Raw genomic sequence first — 15,845 nt, 5'->3', positions numbered from 1 at the left:
GGTGCAGGCCACATGGCTATTACTTTTATAACATTTATCAAACTACATGTATGTTTGATGCACTTTTTGTGGAGACTTTATCTTCCATAATGAACATTTTAGTTATTTTTATTTTTTAAGATTTTATTTATTTATTTATTCATGTTAGAAACAGAGAGGCAGAGACACAGGCAGAGGGAGAAGCAGGCTCCCCGTGGGGAGCCCAATGCGGGACTTGATCCCAGGACTCCGGGGTCACGGCCTGAGCCGAGGCAGCCACTCAACCCCTGAGCCACCCGGGCGCCCCAATAATGAATGTTCTAAAGAATACTTTAGAGGCATTCTTAACAGTTGGTTGGAGACCTACATTTAGTTTGTTTTGTTTTGTGAATAACATTCCTCGAATACAAGCAGAAAAGAACTTTCTAGGATCAGGGTAAATTGAGACCATCATCTGAAGGGAGAGAGGGAGGGCGTCAATCTGAGACAGAGCGCTGCCACAATTATGCAGAAGAGGCCAGAAAAGAGATGTGGGGCTGATTTCTGTTTTTTGGGGGGTTTTTTTGTTTGTTTTTTTTGTTTTGTGGCTGATTACTGTTTTAACCGTATTGGTCATCCATTGCCCTGGGAAATTGTTCTTGCAGGTTCTTTCAGGAACTGACCTTCCTGAATCTTTCATGCTCAAAAAAAGAAAGAGGAAAAAGTAAACATTAACCAAATACTGCAAACACTGTGTTCTTATATCTAATTGTAACTTCATGGGGCTCTTTACCTCTTGTGTCCCCAAACTTAAAAGAGATACCAATAATCAGGACGCCTGGGGGGCTCGCTGGGTTGAGCGTCTGACCCTTGATTTTGGCTCAGGTCGTGGTCTCGAGGTCCTGGGATCCAGCCCTGAGTCAGGATCCGCTTTCAACGGGGACCCCGCTTGAGGGTTCTCTCCCTCTCCCTCTGCGCCCCCCACCCCGCCCACTTATGCTCTCTCTCTAGGAAAATAAATCAATCTTAAAATTTCCAGGCACTGGAAATAGTCTAACTTATCACAAGAAATCCTAATCCTAGAAAGGTCACTGGAACCGGGATGGAACTCTTAGCCGATCACAAGCTTCCCTTGACATTTTGTTGGCGATGAGTTACAATTCTCCTTTTATTTGGTTCGGGAGCCTCTCCTGGGCAGCTTTTCTGATTTTGTTTGGGGATCAATTAGGAGAAACTTTAGGAGCCTACGACGGGAACACTACGGCTCCTGAAATGTTGGCACTACCCCACATGGGGTGTGGCCGGAGTGGCACGTCTGCGAACTGTTCGTGGAAGGGAATATGTAGTCACTCAAAAAATATTTACTCAAAAAAAAAAATATTTACTCACTCCCAACTATACACCAGACCCCATTCCGAGCCCTGGAGATACAATGGACTCAAGGCACACAGGGCCCCTCACGGAGGCTGACATTCAGGTAGGAGAAGGCATAAAGCAAAGATGATTAAACCAAAAGTGAACAAGAGAATAATGTCGAATAGTGATGAAGACAAAGAGGTGAAAGGGGCCGGGGAGCCTGGCTGGCTTCATGGAGGAGCATGTGACTCTCCATCTCCAGGTTGGGAGTTTGAGCCCTGCTTTGGGGGTAGGGCTTACATAAACAAATAAACTTGTTAACTAACTTAAAACAAAAGAAGAGGAAGAAGAAGAAGAAGAAGAAGAAGAAGAAGAAGAAGAAGAAGAAGAAGAAGAAGAAGAGGGAGAAGGAGGAGAAGAGGGAGAAGGAGGAGAAGGAGAAGGAGAGGGAGAAGGAGAAGAGGAAGAAGAGGAAGTGAGACGGGTGAAGGGGACAGAGAGGCCGGGAGAGGCAGTGCATGGGAGCTACCTAGGATGGATGGACACCTGTGGCTGGAGGAGGTGACATCTGAGCTGAGACTTTAATGATGAGAAGGAGCCAGCCCTACAGAGGTCTGGGCCAGGAATATCCTAAGGCAAAACCAAAATCGAGGGCCATTTTACACTTTCAAAGAACAGGAGACCAGGAGAAGGGGAGCTGAGGCCTGTGCGAGGTGGAGGGTGTTTTCATCTAACCCACCGGGAAGGCTTTGGAGGGTTTTAGGCAAATTTCTTGCTTTCTTTCAGAGCAAGAAATTTATGTTTTAGCATTTGGGGGAATTGTAATTGTCGATGTAAGCATTTTCTTGTTTTTTTGTTTTTTAAAAATACTTTTGGGTAACACTTGAGGGCTTCTCTTTGAAATGTGTAGCTTCTGAACAGAAAGGACTAAACCTAGCGAGAGGGCCAGGACCATCGGAAACCAAGGGATAGGATCTCCAGAAATGCGAACCGCCTCCTACTTATCTTCCTACACGCATCTTAATTAGAAAGATTGGTGCGAGCTGCCTCGAGAGGGCGAGAGGGCGACAGCAAGGGGACTTCTGCAATCATCATAAGACTATTTTTCACACTTTTTCTGTGTTTTCTGAAATTTCTCAGTGAATGAGCATGTGTTCTTTTTGACAATTAGGAAAAAGAGTTTCCTTTTCTCCTAAGTGACCGTGCTGGAAAATTCAAACTAACAAAATTCGAGAACATAGCACCATGGGCTATAGCCTTCCCCTAAATTCACCAGTTGCTAAGATTGCTGATATTTGCACTTGTGGGCACGCATGCGTACACACACACACACACGCTAATGTACGCATAGTAATTTTTTTCTCAACCACTGCTACTTGTTGATCCTTTTTTGGTTCAGCCTCTTAAAACTTACGTTCAGACGGGGGGGGGGTGATACCCCGCAAACGAGCAATAATTCCCAAGAACCCAGACGTTGTCCTACATGTACAGCCACAGTCAGGTGTGAAGGAGGAGAAGAGGGAGAAGGAGGAGAAGAGGGAGAAGGAGGAGAAGAGGGAGAAGGAGGAGAAGAGGGAGAAGGAGGAGAAGAGGGAGAAGGAGGAGAAGAGGGAGAAGGAGGAGAAGAGGGAGAAGGAGGAGAAGAGGGAGAAGGAGGAGAAGAGGGAGAAGGAGGAGAAGAGGGAGAAGGAGGAGAAGAGGGAGAAGGAGGAGAAGAGGGAGAAGGAGGAGAAGAGGGAGAAGGAGGAGAAGAGGGAGAAGGAGGAGAAGAGGGAGAAGGAGGAGAAGAGGGAGAAGGAGGAGAAGAGGGAGAAGGAGGAGAAGAGGGAGAAGGAGGAGAAGAGGGAGAAGGAGGAGAAGAGGGAGAAGGAGGAGAAGAGGGAGAAGGAGGAGAAGAGGGAGAAGGAGGAGAAGAGGGAGAAGGAGGAGAAGAGGGAGAAGGAGGAGAAGAGGGAGAAGGAGGAGAAGAGGGAGAAGGAGGAGAAGAGGGAGAAGGAGGAGAAGAGGGAGAAGGAGGAGAAGAGGGAGAAGGAGGAGAAGAGGGAGAAGGAGGAGAAGAGGGAGAAGGAGGAGAAGAGGGAGAAGGAGGAGAAGAGGGAGAAGGAGGAGAAGAGGGAGAAGGAGGAGAAGAGGGAGAAGGAGGAGAAGAGGGAGAAGGAGGAGAAGAGGGAGAAGGAGGAGAAGAGGGAGAAGGAGGAGAAGAGGGAGAAGGAGGAGAAGAGGGAGAAGGAGGAGAAGAGGGAGAAGGAGGAGAAGAGGGAGAAGGAGGAGAAGAGGGAGAAGGAGGAGAAGAGGGAGAAGGAGGAGAAGAGGGAGAAGGAGGAGAAGAGGGAGAAGGAGGAGAAGAGGGAGAAGGAGGAGAAGAGGGAGAAGGAGGAGAAGAGGGAGAAGGAGGAGAAGAGGGAGAAGGAGGAGAAGAGGGAGAAGGAGGAGAAGAGGGAGAAGGAGGAGAAGAGGGAGAAGGAGGAGAAGAGGGAGAAGGAGGAGAAGAGGGAGAAGGAGGAGATTTTGTTGTTGTTGTTTATTTATTTATGAGACACACAGAGAGAGAGAGAGAGAGAGAGACAGGCAGAGGGAGAAACAGGCTCCCTGCGGGGAGCCTGATGTGGGACTCGATCCCGGGACCCCGGGGTCACACCCTGAGCCCAAGGCAGACGCTCAACTGCTGAGCCCCCCAGGTGCCCCCAGAAAGTTTCCTTTTTGTGATACAACTGTTTTCTGTGCTGCCTTTAAAAAGTCAGCCACTTCCCTTACCTGCATGATATAGGTGCCGAGTGTTTACTTACTGAGGAGGGCAGGTGATGCTGGGAGAGAGCAAAGCATAGGTTTGTATGGGGCTCTCCTCACGCAGCCCAGGCAATGAGATGTACACTCACACAAGTAAAAACTAATAAAATAAAAGGACACGTAAGGGCTGTGTGAGCGCTGAAGGTAAGAGCGCTCCTTTTTTTTTTTTATTTTTAAGATTTTATCTATTTATTTATGAGAGACACAAAGAGAGACAGGTAGAGAGACAGGCAGAGGGAGAAGCAGGCTCCATGCAAGGAGCCCGATGTAGGACTCGATCCCAGGACTTGATCCCAGGACTCCAGGATCACACCCTGGGCCAAAGACAGACGCCAAACCGCTGAGCCACCCGGGGATCCCCTAAGAACACTCTTCTAGGTGCAACTGCTCACCTGGCGCCCCAGGTGCTCTTCCTACATCTGTCTCTGTGACTTGCCCTTTGCTCACCCTAATTCCTTTTTCTGGAATGTTCTCCTCCTGCCCTTGTGTCTGCAGCTTCATGTATTAAAACACTGCCACGGCTTTCAGACTGAGCTACCACTTGTTCTATTAAAAAAAAAAAAAAAAACTTAATTTCTCCTCTTCTTTAAAAAGTGGCTTCTTGGGACACCTGGGTGGCTCGGTGGCTGAGCACCTGCCTTTGGCTCAAGGTGTGATCCTGGGGTCCCAGGATCGAGTCCTATGTCGGGCTCTGTGCATGGAGCCTGCTTCTCCCTCTGTCTATGTTTCTGCCTCTCTCTCTGTGTTTCTCATTAATAAATAAATAAAATCTTTAAGAAAATAAAAAAGGCAGCCGGAGGAGAAGAGGGAGAAGGAGGAGAAGAGGGAGAAGGAGGAGAAGAGGGAGAAGGAGGAGAAGAGGGAGAAGGAGGAGAAGAGGGAGAAGGAGGAGAAGAGGGAGAAGGAGGAGAAGAGGGAGAAGGAGGAGAAGAGGGAGAAGGAGGAGAAGAGGGAGAAGGAGGAGAAGAGGGAGAAGGAGGAGAAGAGGGAGAAGGAGGAGAAGAGGGAGAAGGAGGAGAAGAGGGAGAAGGAGGAGAAGAGGGAGAAGGAGGAGAAGAGGGAGAAGGAGGAGAAGAGGGAGAAGGAGGAGAAGAGGGAGAAGGAGGAGAAGAGGGAGAAGGAGGAGAAGAGGGAGAAGGAGGAGAAGAGGGAGAAGGAGGAGAAGAGGGAGAAGGAGGAGAAGAGGGAGAAGGAGGAGAAGAGGGAGAAGGAGGAGAAGAGGGAGAAGGAGGAGAAGAGGGAGAAGGAGGAGAAGAGGGAGAAGGAGGAGAAGAGGGAGAAGGAGGAGAAGAGGGACCAGGAAGTTTCCTTTACTCCCTTCCTCTAGACAGAGGGAAAAAAATAACAGGAAACCAACCCACAGCAAACAATGAAGATGAATATCAAATATTTGTTCCTTTCCGTACAAGGGGAATTATGCACAATATTAGGTCATCAGAGTGCCACTTGCAACAATCAAAGTTGCTTTGAGCTTTAAGAATTTTCAGTAGGGCTATTTGGCTATTTTTATTGCCATGAGGTCAAGTAAAAAAATACAGCCTTTTGACAGAAATAAGTAGATATTATTCCAAGTGTCACCTGGAGGCTGTGCTCTCAAACTTGTGATTCCGGAACTCCGCTGCTGGGAGATGATTTCCTTTCTTTCTGTGCCCCCGTACATCTTGGGCATTGTAAGGAGAGAAATAGCAGGTGCTATCAACCAACTTTTCTGTGTCACTACAACATCACGAGTTAAATATTAACCCCATCTTGTAGATAAGAAAATCTAGTTTCATAGATGATAAAGATTTGCTTCAAATTACACAGCTAGATAAGGCTGGGGTTCAAAAATACACTCCTTTCTGACTCAAATCCACGCCATCATCATAGGACCGTGCTTTGTAAAGATCTTTTAAAAATGTATTTGACAGGGGATCCCTGGGTGGCGCAGCGGTTTGGGGCATGCCTTTGGCCCAGGGCGCGATCCTGGAGACCCGGGATCGAATTCCACGTCGGGCTCCCAGTGCATGGAGCCTGCTTCTTCCTCTGCCTGTGTCTCTACCTCTCTCTCTCTCTCTCTCTGTGTGACTATCATTTAAAAAAAAAAAATGTATTTGACAGAGAGAGAGAGCATAAGAGAGCTGGAGCAGAGGGAGGGGCAGAGAGAGAGGGAGGAGCAGACTCCCCGCTGAGCAAGGAGCCCCACCAGGGACTGGATCCCAGGACCCTGGGGTCATGACCTGAGCAGATGCTTAACTGACTGAGTCCCCCTGGGGCCTGGGACCGTGCTTTTTAGATGCCCCTCTACCAAACTGTGAGGTCCTTAGGTCCACAACACCCACCACAGTGGCTGGTGCAGGAACATCAAACAGAATCGAGTATTTCCCAGTTTTCATCACCCCTTTCCTCTCCTCACTCAACATCTATTTCAGTCTTCCGTTCCCGCTCCCCAGCAGCCAGAGCCTTCAGGACAGGCTGCCTCCAGCCCAGCTCCCAGGGTGTGGTTTATGGCTAAATATAATCCCGGTTCTTTTGCCAATGATTGACTCAGGAACTCACACCTCAAGCCACCAGCTGGAAGCTGGACTGGTCCTAAGTGAGGACCTTCCTCCCTTCACTTTTGTGGCAGGTAAGGGACTCACAGCATCACAAGATCCTAGTTCAATGTCCAAATTCACTATATGGCAGTTCTGTGCCTGAAGCAAATCACTTAACCTGCTGAGGCTTCATTTCTCTAGAAAATGAGGGTGATGATTCCCACCCTGGAAGGGTTATTCCTGGCACAAAAGAAATATTCATCAACGGACATTTATTGGGTGTGTGTATTGCCTCTATCAGGACCGTTTGAGCTCCATGCAACCACAACAAACATTTTCGAAGCACTTGAAATAATATGGCAATGAGAGAGGGTTTTATCTCACATAACTGGAAACGCAGAGTGGGCTCTAGGCTCCGGTTCTTGGCCCTGTTGGCTCTGCCCTTTTGGGGTGTGGACTTGATATGAGGTTGTAGGATGGGTGCTGACCACCGAGGAGCAGGGTGACCAGCTTCCGGCTGGATCACAGTTCAAAAAGAGAACTGTTCTAGAGTGTGATTTGTATTATACCTATAAAATAGAGGGGCGCCTGGGTGGCTCAGTTGGTTAAGCGGCTGCCTTAGCTCAGCTCATGATCTCAGGGTCCTGGGATCGAGTCCGTATTGGGCTCCCCACTTGGTGGGAAGTCAGCCTCTCCCTCTCCCTCTGCCCCTCTCCATCACTGCTTCTCTCTCTCAAAATAATTTTTTAAATCTTTAAAAAAAATAAAATTAAGAAAGAAGACAATATGTGAGGTTTCCTTTGGCGGATTGCATGACTCAACAAAGTAAGAGTACACATGGGTAAGAGTAATCCATTATACACACATACAATTGCTGAAAGATAGACGCACCTAGTGACCTACCACTATCAGGATCCTCGAGGGACAAAACCATATTAGGCCTTCTAAGAAGTGGTGAAATGATGACTGAAACGTCTCCCTTCCCTTTCCTTCCCCTGTGACATCTGTCATGGCAGCAAGAGCGAAGAAAAGAAGAAGAATTCCCATGGGAACTGGACTAGAAGCCAGGAGACCCAGTTACACCAGCTAGGTAATTTTTTTTAAGCTTTATTTATTTAAGAGAAAGAGCAGGTGTGCTGGGGGCAGGGCAAAGGGAGAGGGAGAAGGAGAGAAGGGGGGTGGTGCTCTAGCCCAGCACCTTGAGAGCTTGACCTGAGCCAAAACCAAGAGTTGGTGGCTTAACCAGCTGAACTACCAGGCGCTCCAGAAACCTGCTATGTGACTTTAAGCAAGTCATTTAATCTGTCTTTACGAGTAATGATAAAAGAATGTCTATTATATTAAAAGGTTTTATCACACATTATTTTTACTATATATTTATTGAAAAGTCCATTATTATTATAAAAGGTTTGGAAAGTAGAAAGTGCCAGTAGTAGTTATTTATGCAATATTTAATTCTAAGCTGCTCGTGTAGCTCAGTCTGGGGGGAATACAAGACTAATGAACTCATGATCTATGCCACGGGCGCCTGTGGTTCCTGCGCCTCTAGCTTCTGATAGGAACACACAGTTTGGGCCCCAGGTGGCTCCGTGGTTGACCATCTGCCTTTGGCTCAAGTCATGACTCCAGGGGGTGCCTGGATCGAGGGTCCAGGGATCCAGTCCAAATGGCCCTCCCCCAGGGAGCCTGCTTCTTCCTCTGTCAGTGTCTCTGCCTCTCTCTGTCTCTGTGTGTCTCTCATGAATAAATAACTAAAATCTTAAAAAAAAAAGAACAAGGATCACATAAATATAAAAGTATCTGTTGTGAAAGGAAGATAAAAGTAAAAATGGTATCTGTCGAGTTGTTAAATATATTCCCTCATCATTCCCCCTAAAAATGCTTTTCAAACAGCTTTAAATTCCAAAAAGCACTCTACTTGCTACCCCAGTGCACTTCAGCATCCTCACACCCTGTGTAGCCTTCACATTCTTTCAGGCTTGCCTCAACAGAGCTCTGTTTTTTACTAAAACTATTTAGGCCACTTCATCCTTCTCGAAGGGTCTCTAGAGTCAACCTTGTTTTTCTGTCCTCCACTCCCTCCCCTTTCCCCACATCACACACCCTCTCCGAGTTCCTTTTGCTCTCTTAAGTGCACCTCCTATGGGGGGTGTCCACTAATCCCAAATTCCTGCATTCAAAAATGCAGGACTTCCTTTTTTCTTTTTAAGGAGTAAATTTTTGTAGAACACCAAGTCATCAGAATTTTTTATTTTTTAGTCATTAGAATAATTAAAGGTAACTCATCTTTGCTATTCATAAACCAGAGTATTGGCCCTTCACTCAAGTTTACCCAGAACTTGATCCAGCATCATGCTGAGCAGTTGAGTTGCCAGCCAATTTGCAAAGCTCCCACTATGCAATTACCCGGATAGTTGGAATTCCTTAGTTTTCCAGCTAGAAGGCTTTGTTAGGGTGTATTATCAATGTTGACTCAGACTGGTCTCCAGGTATTAGGTTGGCTTAGTCTTTCCTTGAAATTTCAATTATTGCTAGTCTAGCTTTATCATTGTCGATTTCGTGTGTTGCTTTGCTAACCATATAGTTTTTTAAGGCTTTTTTTTTTTTATCACTAACATTTTGGAGACATAATTTTCAAGGAACCAGATTTTAAGATGTGTATGGTTTGCATTCTAATAGAATTCTTTTACACCTGTATGGCTAAATCAGATGTTTTGGTAATTCCCTAGAATTGTGCATATGACATTTCATTGTTTACATGCTTCTCATGAATTTGTGCTACTTGTATAACACATGACCTGGGATCCAGATTAAATGTAACGAAACTACTGGGTTATTTTTAAATTTAGAAGACATTGTTTTACAATAGAAAATCAATGTGAGCAAACTCATATTCTTCCGTTATCAAATAAATGCTAAGTGATTTTATGTTATGTACCTAGCAAATATCTTCCTTAATTTGTGTATGAGGAAAAGCATATTAATGATACCCTTAGTCTATAGTGTGGTATCATGTTGTGATGTAATATTGACATTTATTTTTTTGTTTAAAATATATTGCTATTTTAGAAAGGATGTCAAGACTAATCACCGGGGAAAGGACAGTCTTTTCAGGGAGCCTAGGTGGCTCAGTCAATTAAGCATCTTCCGCTCAGGTCATGATCCCAGGGTCCTGGCATTGAACCCTGCATTGGGCTCCCTGCTCCAAGGGGAGATTGCTTCTGCCTCTCCCTCTGTCCCCTGCTTGTGTTCTCTATCTCAAATGAATAAATAAAATGAAAGAAAGAAGAAAGAAAGAAAGAAAGAAAGAAAGAAAGAAAGAAAGAAAGAAAAGAAAGAAAGAAAGAAAGAAAGAAAGAAAGAAAGAAAGAAAGGTCTTTTCAACAAATGGTATTGAGAAACTGGATATCCATAGGCAAGGAAATGAAGTTGCATGCCTACCTTATACACAAAACAACAACAACAACAAAAACAAACAAACAAACTAAAAAACTCAAAATGGATCAAAGACTGAAAATAAGAGCTAAAACTACAAAACACTTAGAAGAAAAGATAGAAGAAAAGTTTCACAACATTGGATTTGGCAGTGGTTTCTTAGCTATGACACCAGAGGTATAGGCAACAAAAGAAAACATGGGTGAGTTGGATTTCATTAAAATTAAAACCTTTTGTGAGCCAAAGGTCACTAGCAATAGAGTAAAAAGGCAACCCAGGAATGGGAGAAAATATTTGTGAAATGTAGATCTGATAAGGGACTAACATCCAGATTATAGAAAGAAGTCCTAAAACTCAACAACAGAAAAACAAACAACCCAATTAAAAAATGGGCAAAGGACTTCACAGGGCATTTTGCCAAATACACAGAAATGGCCCGATATGGACATGGAAAGATGCTCCACATCACTCATCATTAGGGAAATGCGAATCAAATTGACAGATACCACCTTATATCCACTCTAAAAACAACCCCAGAAAACCCACTGAGCAGGGAGCTGGATGTGGGGCTTGATCCCACAGGACCCTGGGATCGCAATCTGAGCCTGTGGCAGATGCTTAACTGAGTCACCGGGCACCCCTCTTATTATATAATTTTAACAAAGTATGATAAATTGTAGGGTAATGAGTAAAGAAAGGAGTTTGGCCTTCTAGGGGTGGTAAATTGTGGGGTAGTACCTAGGAACTATGTGGGGGGAAATATGGAATATAAGGGTTGTTATAGTAAAATTTGTTTGTGCAGACTCATCTTGGCATCAACTTTCTATCTTCACTGATAAGAATGTGCTCTCCTTCCTGGTACTGCACGGGCATCTTCTGGACACCCAGAGAATATGTTCATTTTTAGTTTTCATTGAAATTGCCAAATTGCCACCTGTAGAGGATACAGCGATTTGCACTCCTTTTGATAAAAATGTAAATGACAGTTTCCCAAACTCTGAGTTTGGGAAAACCCAATGGGTTATCAAATCTTTGGGACTCTGAAAAATGACAAAATAGCATTTTGGTATAATTTTAATTTGCATTGTCTGATATCAGTGAGGTGAGCTGAGCATCTTTTCATGTTGTTTAAGAGCCATTTGTTATTTTTCAGTGAATGACCCCAACCCTTTGCAAATTTTCTATCGTGTTATTCATCTTTATTGATTTATAGAGACTCTCTATGTTAATGAAATTAGCCCTTTGCACTATGAGTAACAGATTTTTTTCCTGGTTTGCCATCTGTCACTTTTCTTTTGCTCTTTGGTGTTTGTTTTGGGGGGTTATGGGGCACATGGGGTATTGCATATATTGAGCTACAGTACACTCAAATAAATTTCAGATGGATCACAGAATTACTCATAAAAAATGACAACATAAACATGAAACCATGGAAGAATTTTCTTTTAGTCTCAAAGAAGGGAAGGCCTTTTTCTTTCTTTCTTTCTTTCTTTCTTTCTTTCTTTCTTTCTTTCTTTCTTTCTTTCTTTCTTTCTTTCCTTTTTTGGTCATAAAATATGGATATTTTATTCCAGCTCTGGGGGATGAAAAATAAAGGGTCCTAAAAAAGAAAAAGAAAAAGAAAAAGAAAAAGAAAAAGAAATGGTCCTTCTATACCCCATTCTAATTAAGTAACAGTAATTTGAAAAATCTAAAACAAATAAGTATGTGTATCTGTATAAACATTTATATACACATATTCATATTTCATCAGTATTTATGTATTTACTGTATTTTTTTAAATAAAAAACTCTTAAAAATTATGAAATGCATCCCAAAACTTCTACTTCTGCCTCTTCACCAACCATTTAATATTGTTTGGATTAAATTTACAGTTTGTGTTTTAATCCCTTATGTGACTGGTCAAACTGTACATTGTATTAGAAGATGTGAAGGAAAAACTTTGCTTAAAAGTTATATACTAAGGGAAAAAAAAGTGATACTCTCTGTGTTACAGTTGCCCTTTATATGATTTTTTTTTTAAAGATTTTATTTACTTATTCATGAGAGACACAGAGAGAGGCACACATACACACACAGGCAGAGGGAGAAGGAGGCTCCGTGTGGGGAGCCGGATGTGGGACTCCATCCCGGGACCCCAGGATCACGCTCTGGGTCAAAGGCAGGCGCTAAACTGCTGAGCCACTCAGGGATCCCCAACACGATTTTTTTTTCATTATTTTCAACTTCATACATCTTGCAGCTCTCTGTGCAGACTCTTCAGCTTCTAGTGCCTTACATATCTACATCTTCTGGGTGGGACTGCCCGTGACCCATGAGCTTAGGGTCAGGCATAAACTGTGTAGCACCTGAGGTGGATTCTGATTTTCTGTTTCGGAGATGAGTTCAGTTAGCAAAGAAACTGAGTATTTCAGGCTGTCAGTTGTTTTTGCAGGTATTTCTATTTCAGCAGATTTTCTTAACTTAGATTTTTCTTTAGGTTTAGGAAAGGACTCTTTTTTGTTGATTTTTGTCCACAATGATTTAACTGCTTCATAAATTGGCTCACTTGTAGTGTATGCCTTTTTCCCAGTTACCTTTGCAATTATTAATGACTGGACTGGAGGAGCAAACAGCTGCTCCTAAAGTAGCCAGTTGGGATGCCTGGGTGGCTCAGTGGTTCAGCACCTGCCTTTGGCACAGGGCCTGATCCCAGGGTCCCAGGATCGAGTACTGCAACGGGCTACCTGTGCGGAGCCTGCTTCTCTGTCTGCCTGTGTCTCTGCCTCTCTCTCTCTCTGTCTCTCATGAATAAATAAATAAAATCTTAAACAAAACAAAACAAACAAACAAAAAAACCTAGAACTTTTTCTTGCTGAAACCAAGCTTGCCAATCCTGAAACAGTAATCATTCCAATTTTTGGAAGAAAATCTCGAGGTGGATTCTTCAGATAGACATACACATCTTTTCCAAATTGTACTGTATCCATTATCCCATTTTTCACAAACACATAAGCACCCTTGCACCAGCCAAATGATGACTAGTTGTAGTGTGGATGGATGCAAAGCCCACTTGTAAGCCCACTTGTAAACGACCAGGCTGCTCTTCAATGTATTTAGACTGCAGAGGTGGTGCAGTATATATGGGAGCTGCTCTGGTTTTACTAGCTGCTTTTTGTATCCTTCTTCTTCAGCCGCATGCACAGTTATAGATGCACATATCAGACCTGCAGGTACGGGTGTCAGCTTTCCCATCCTAACAGCCACCATATCTGTGACCTTCTCCATCTAGATTTTCATATCAGGGAAGGCCTTTCTAAGAATGAGTCAAAACCTCCCAAAGACCAATAAATTTGACTATATGAAAATAAGATATATCTTCATGGCAACATTGGATGGACTAACCCCCAGGTACCTTAGAATGTAACCTTATTTGGGAATAGAGACCTTGCAGATAGAGTTGAGATAAAATCATGTCCTACTGGGTCGGGTGGGTCCTGAACCCAACACGGCTGCCTGTACTTATGAGAAGAGAGGAGACAGAGATAGAGAGGCAGGGAAGACACCATGTGACCACAGAGGCGGAAATCCACATGCTGTAGCTGGTAGCTGGAAGCCGAGAAAGGCCCAGGATTGCCACAGACCACCAGATCCGAGGAGAGAGACAAAGAAAGACTCCCCGCCATGGGTTTCAGAGGGAACATGGCCCTGCGGTCACGTTGATTTTGGACGCCCAGCCTCCAGAGCTGCGCCACAATACATTTCTGTTGTTCTAAGCCACTCAAGTTTGTAGTACTTTATTACAACGAATAGATCCAGCTTCTTTTCTGGCCTGTTCCGGAAAAGTAGTCTGATCCTACTGAAGGTTTTGCTCTTAATCACTCCGGCCAGGAAAATGCACTGAGGTGTAAAACACAAGGTACGTTTACAGAGGTTCAGAGGCTGCAAGTGGCCTTGCCTAGAAGTACTCTTACCCTGATGAGCACTGAGCACTGAAGAGAAAGGCTGAACGCTGTACTGAACACCTGAGACCAATATAACATTGGATGTTAATTTCCTGGAATTAAAAAAACAAAAAAAAATTGTTGTAAAGAGGCCCGGTGTTAGGTAGCCATGCACCTGCTCTCTCTGCCGTCCCAATTCCTCTCTGATACTCTATTTACTATTGGTCGGCTTCACTTGAATACAAACTGTGTGACAGCAGGAACCTTTTCCTTTCTGCTCACCACTGTATCCTGGGGAGATGCCCAGCGGATGGCAGATGATCCACACTCTTTGGATGATGAAGGGATAAAAATCGTAAAGAATTCCAGCCCATCGCCGACTCTGTGACCTAAGGCTCGTTATGTAGCGATTCCAACTCTGTGCGTCTTCATCTGTAAAAAGGGGAGGAGTGTGGGGGCACCTGGGTGGCTCAGTGGATGAGCGTCTGCCTTTGGCTCGGGGCGTGATCCTGGAGACCCGAGATGGAGTCCCACGTTGGGCTCCCTGCATGGAGCCTGCTTCTCCCCCTGCCTGTGTCTCTGCCTCTCTCTCTGTGTCTCTCATGAATAAATAATTTTTTTTTTTAAAAGGGAGAAGTGTGTGTGCTGCGGGGTCGGAGCGGGGATGATGGGTGCCATGTGGAGTGGTGGTGTTTTGGGTTTGGTTTCCTTGGGGAGCCATCAACTGGAACGTTAAGCTCTACTGGGTTCTTCACCAGAGTCTGATTTTACCAGGGTCCCCAGTGGCTACTGGAGCCTGACACAGAGTAGGTGGTCAATAAATTTTTTTTTAAAGATTTTATTTATTTATTCATAGAGACACACACAGAGAGAGGCAGAGGCGCAGGCAGAGGGAGAAGCAGGCTCCATGCAGGGAGCCAGACGTGGGACTCGATCCCAGGTCTCCAGGATCATACCCCGGGCTGCAGGTGGGACTAAACCGCTGCGCCACTGGGGCTGCCCAGGTGGTCAATAAATTGACTGAATAAATGAAAAAAGGCCTCTGGAGGCGAGGGTTTTGAGAAATATTGAGAATGGAAAACCTGGTACTCGTTTTACTGGATGTTGGGGAGAATAAAAGTAGTGACGCCACATCCTCTCTTTAGCCTTGGGAACTGGTGTTAGCTGTCCACAGATTTTAAAACTTGTTAAGAAAAGGAAATAACACTGCTCCGGGTCTTTTGAACTGGCGGGCCTTACCCTCCGATTTCCACCACCCCAGCGCCTCAGAAAAGGCATGCTTTCAAACCTGGCAAAGTAACAAAGTTTGGGGATTTTAAATGGAAACAAAAACAAACATTTACAGAGCTTTTTCTACTTCTCAGCCTCCTCCTGGCAAAGTTTTAATAAGTAAATATTTGCCTTCTGTCCCCACTCCACTTTTCTCTTTACAGTTTAATATATTAAAGTGCATACGTGATAGCCAAATACATGAGATTTCAGTCCATTTTAACTTTTTTTAAAGGATTTTATTTATTTATTCATGAGAGACACAGAGGCAGAGGCAGAGACACAGGCAGAGGGAGAAGCAGGCTCCATGCAGGGAGCCCGACATGGGACTCGATCCCTGGTCTCCAGGATCACGCCCTGGGCTGAAGGCAGGTGCTAAACTGCTGAGGCACCCAGGGATCCCCTTGGTAGAGTTTTTAAATCACTTTCTGTCTTCTTCTTTGGAACAGATGTTGAATGATTATAATGAAATAGCTAGATAAAAATCGCTTTCTATAAAATTAGATATAACCAATTTCTGTGTTGCTATTTTGAAAGGGTCCATCTTTGTCAGCATGGCGCGGCAGTTATCCGTAACGTTCACGCCACTCTCTCAACACTT

The 15,845-nt window shown here is 44.5% G+C and overlaps 1 pseudogene; it reads right to left on the bottom strand.

The window, feature by feature from the left end:
• Positions 1-12,326: 12,326 nt before the first annotated feature.
• Positions 12,327-13,301, bottom strand: LOC121496682 (annotated as a pseudogene).
• Between the last annotated feature and the right edge of the window lie 2,544 nt (positions 13,302-15,845).

This window comes from Vulpes lagopus, chromosome 8, assembly GCF_018345385.1.
Source record: "Vulpes lagopus strain Blue_001 chromosome 8, ASM1834538v1, whole genome shotgun sequence".
NCBI classification, from domain to species: Eukaryota; Metazoa; Chordata; class Mammalia; order Carnivora; family Canidae; genus Vulpes; species Vulpes lagopus.
The sequence above is the reverse complement of the archived record's forward strand: the minus strand, read 5'-3'. Positions and strand labels throughout refer to the sequence as shown.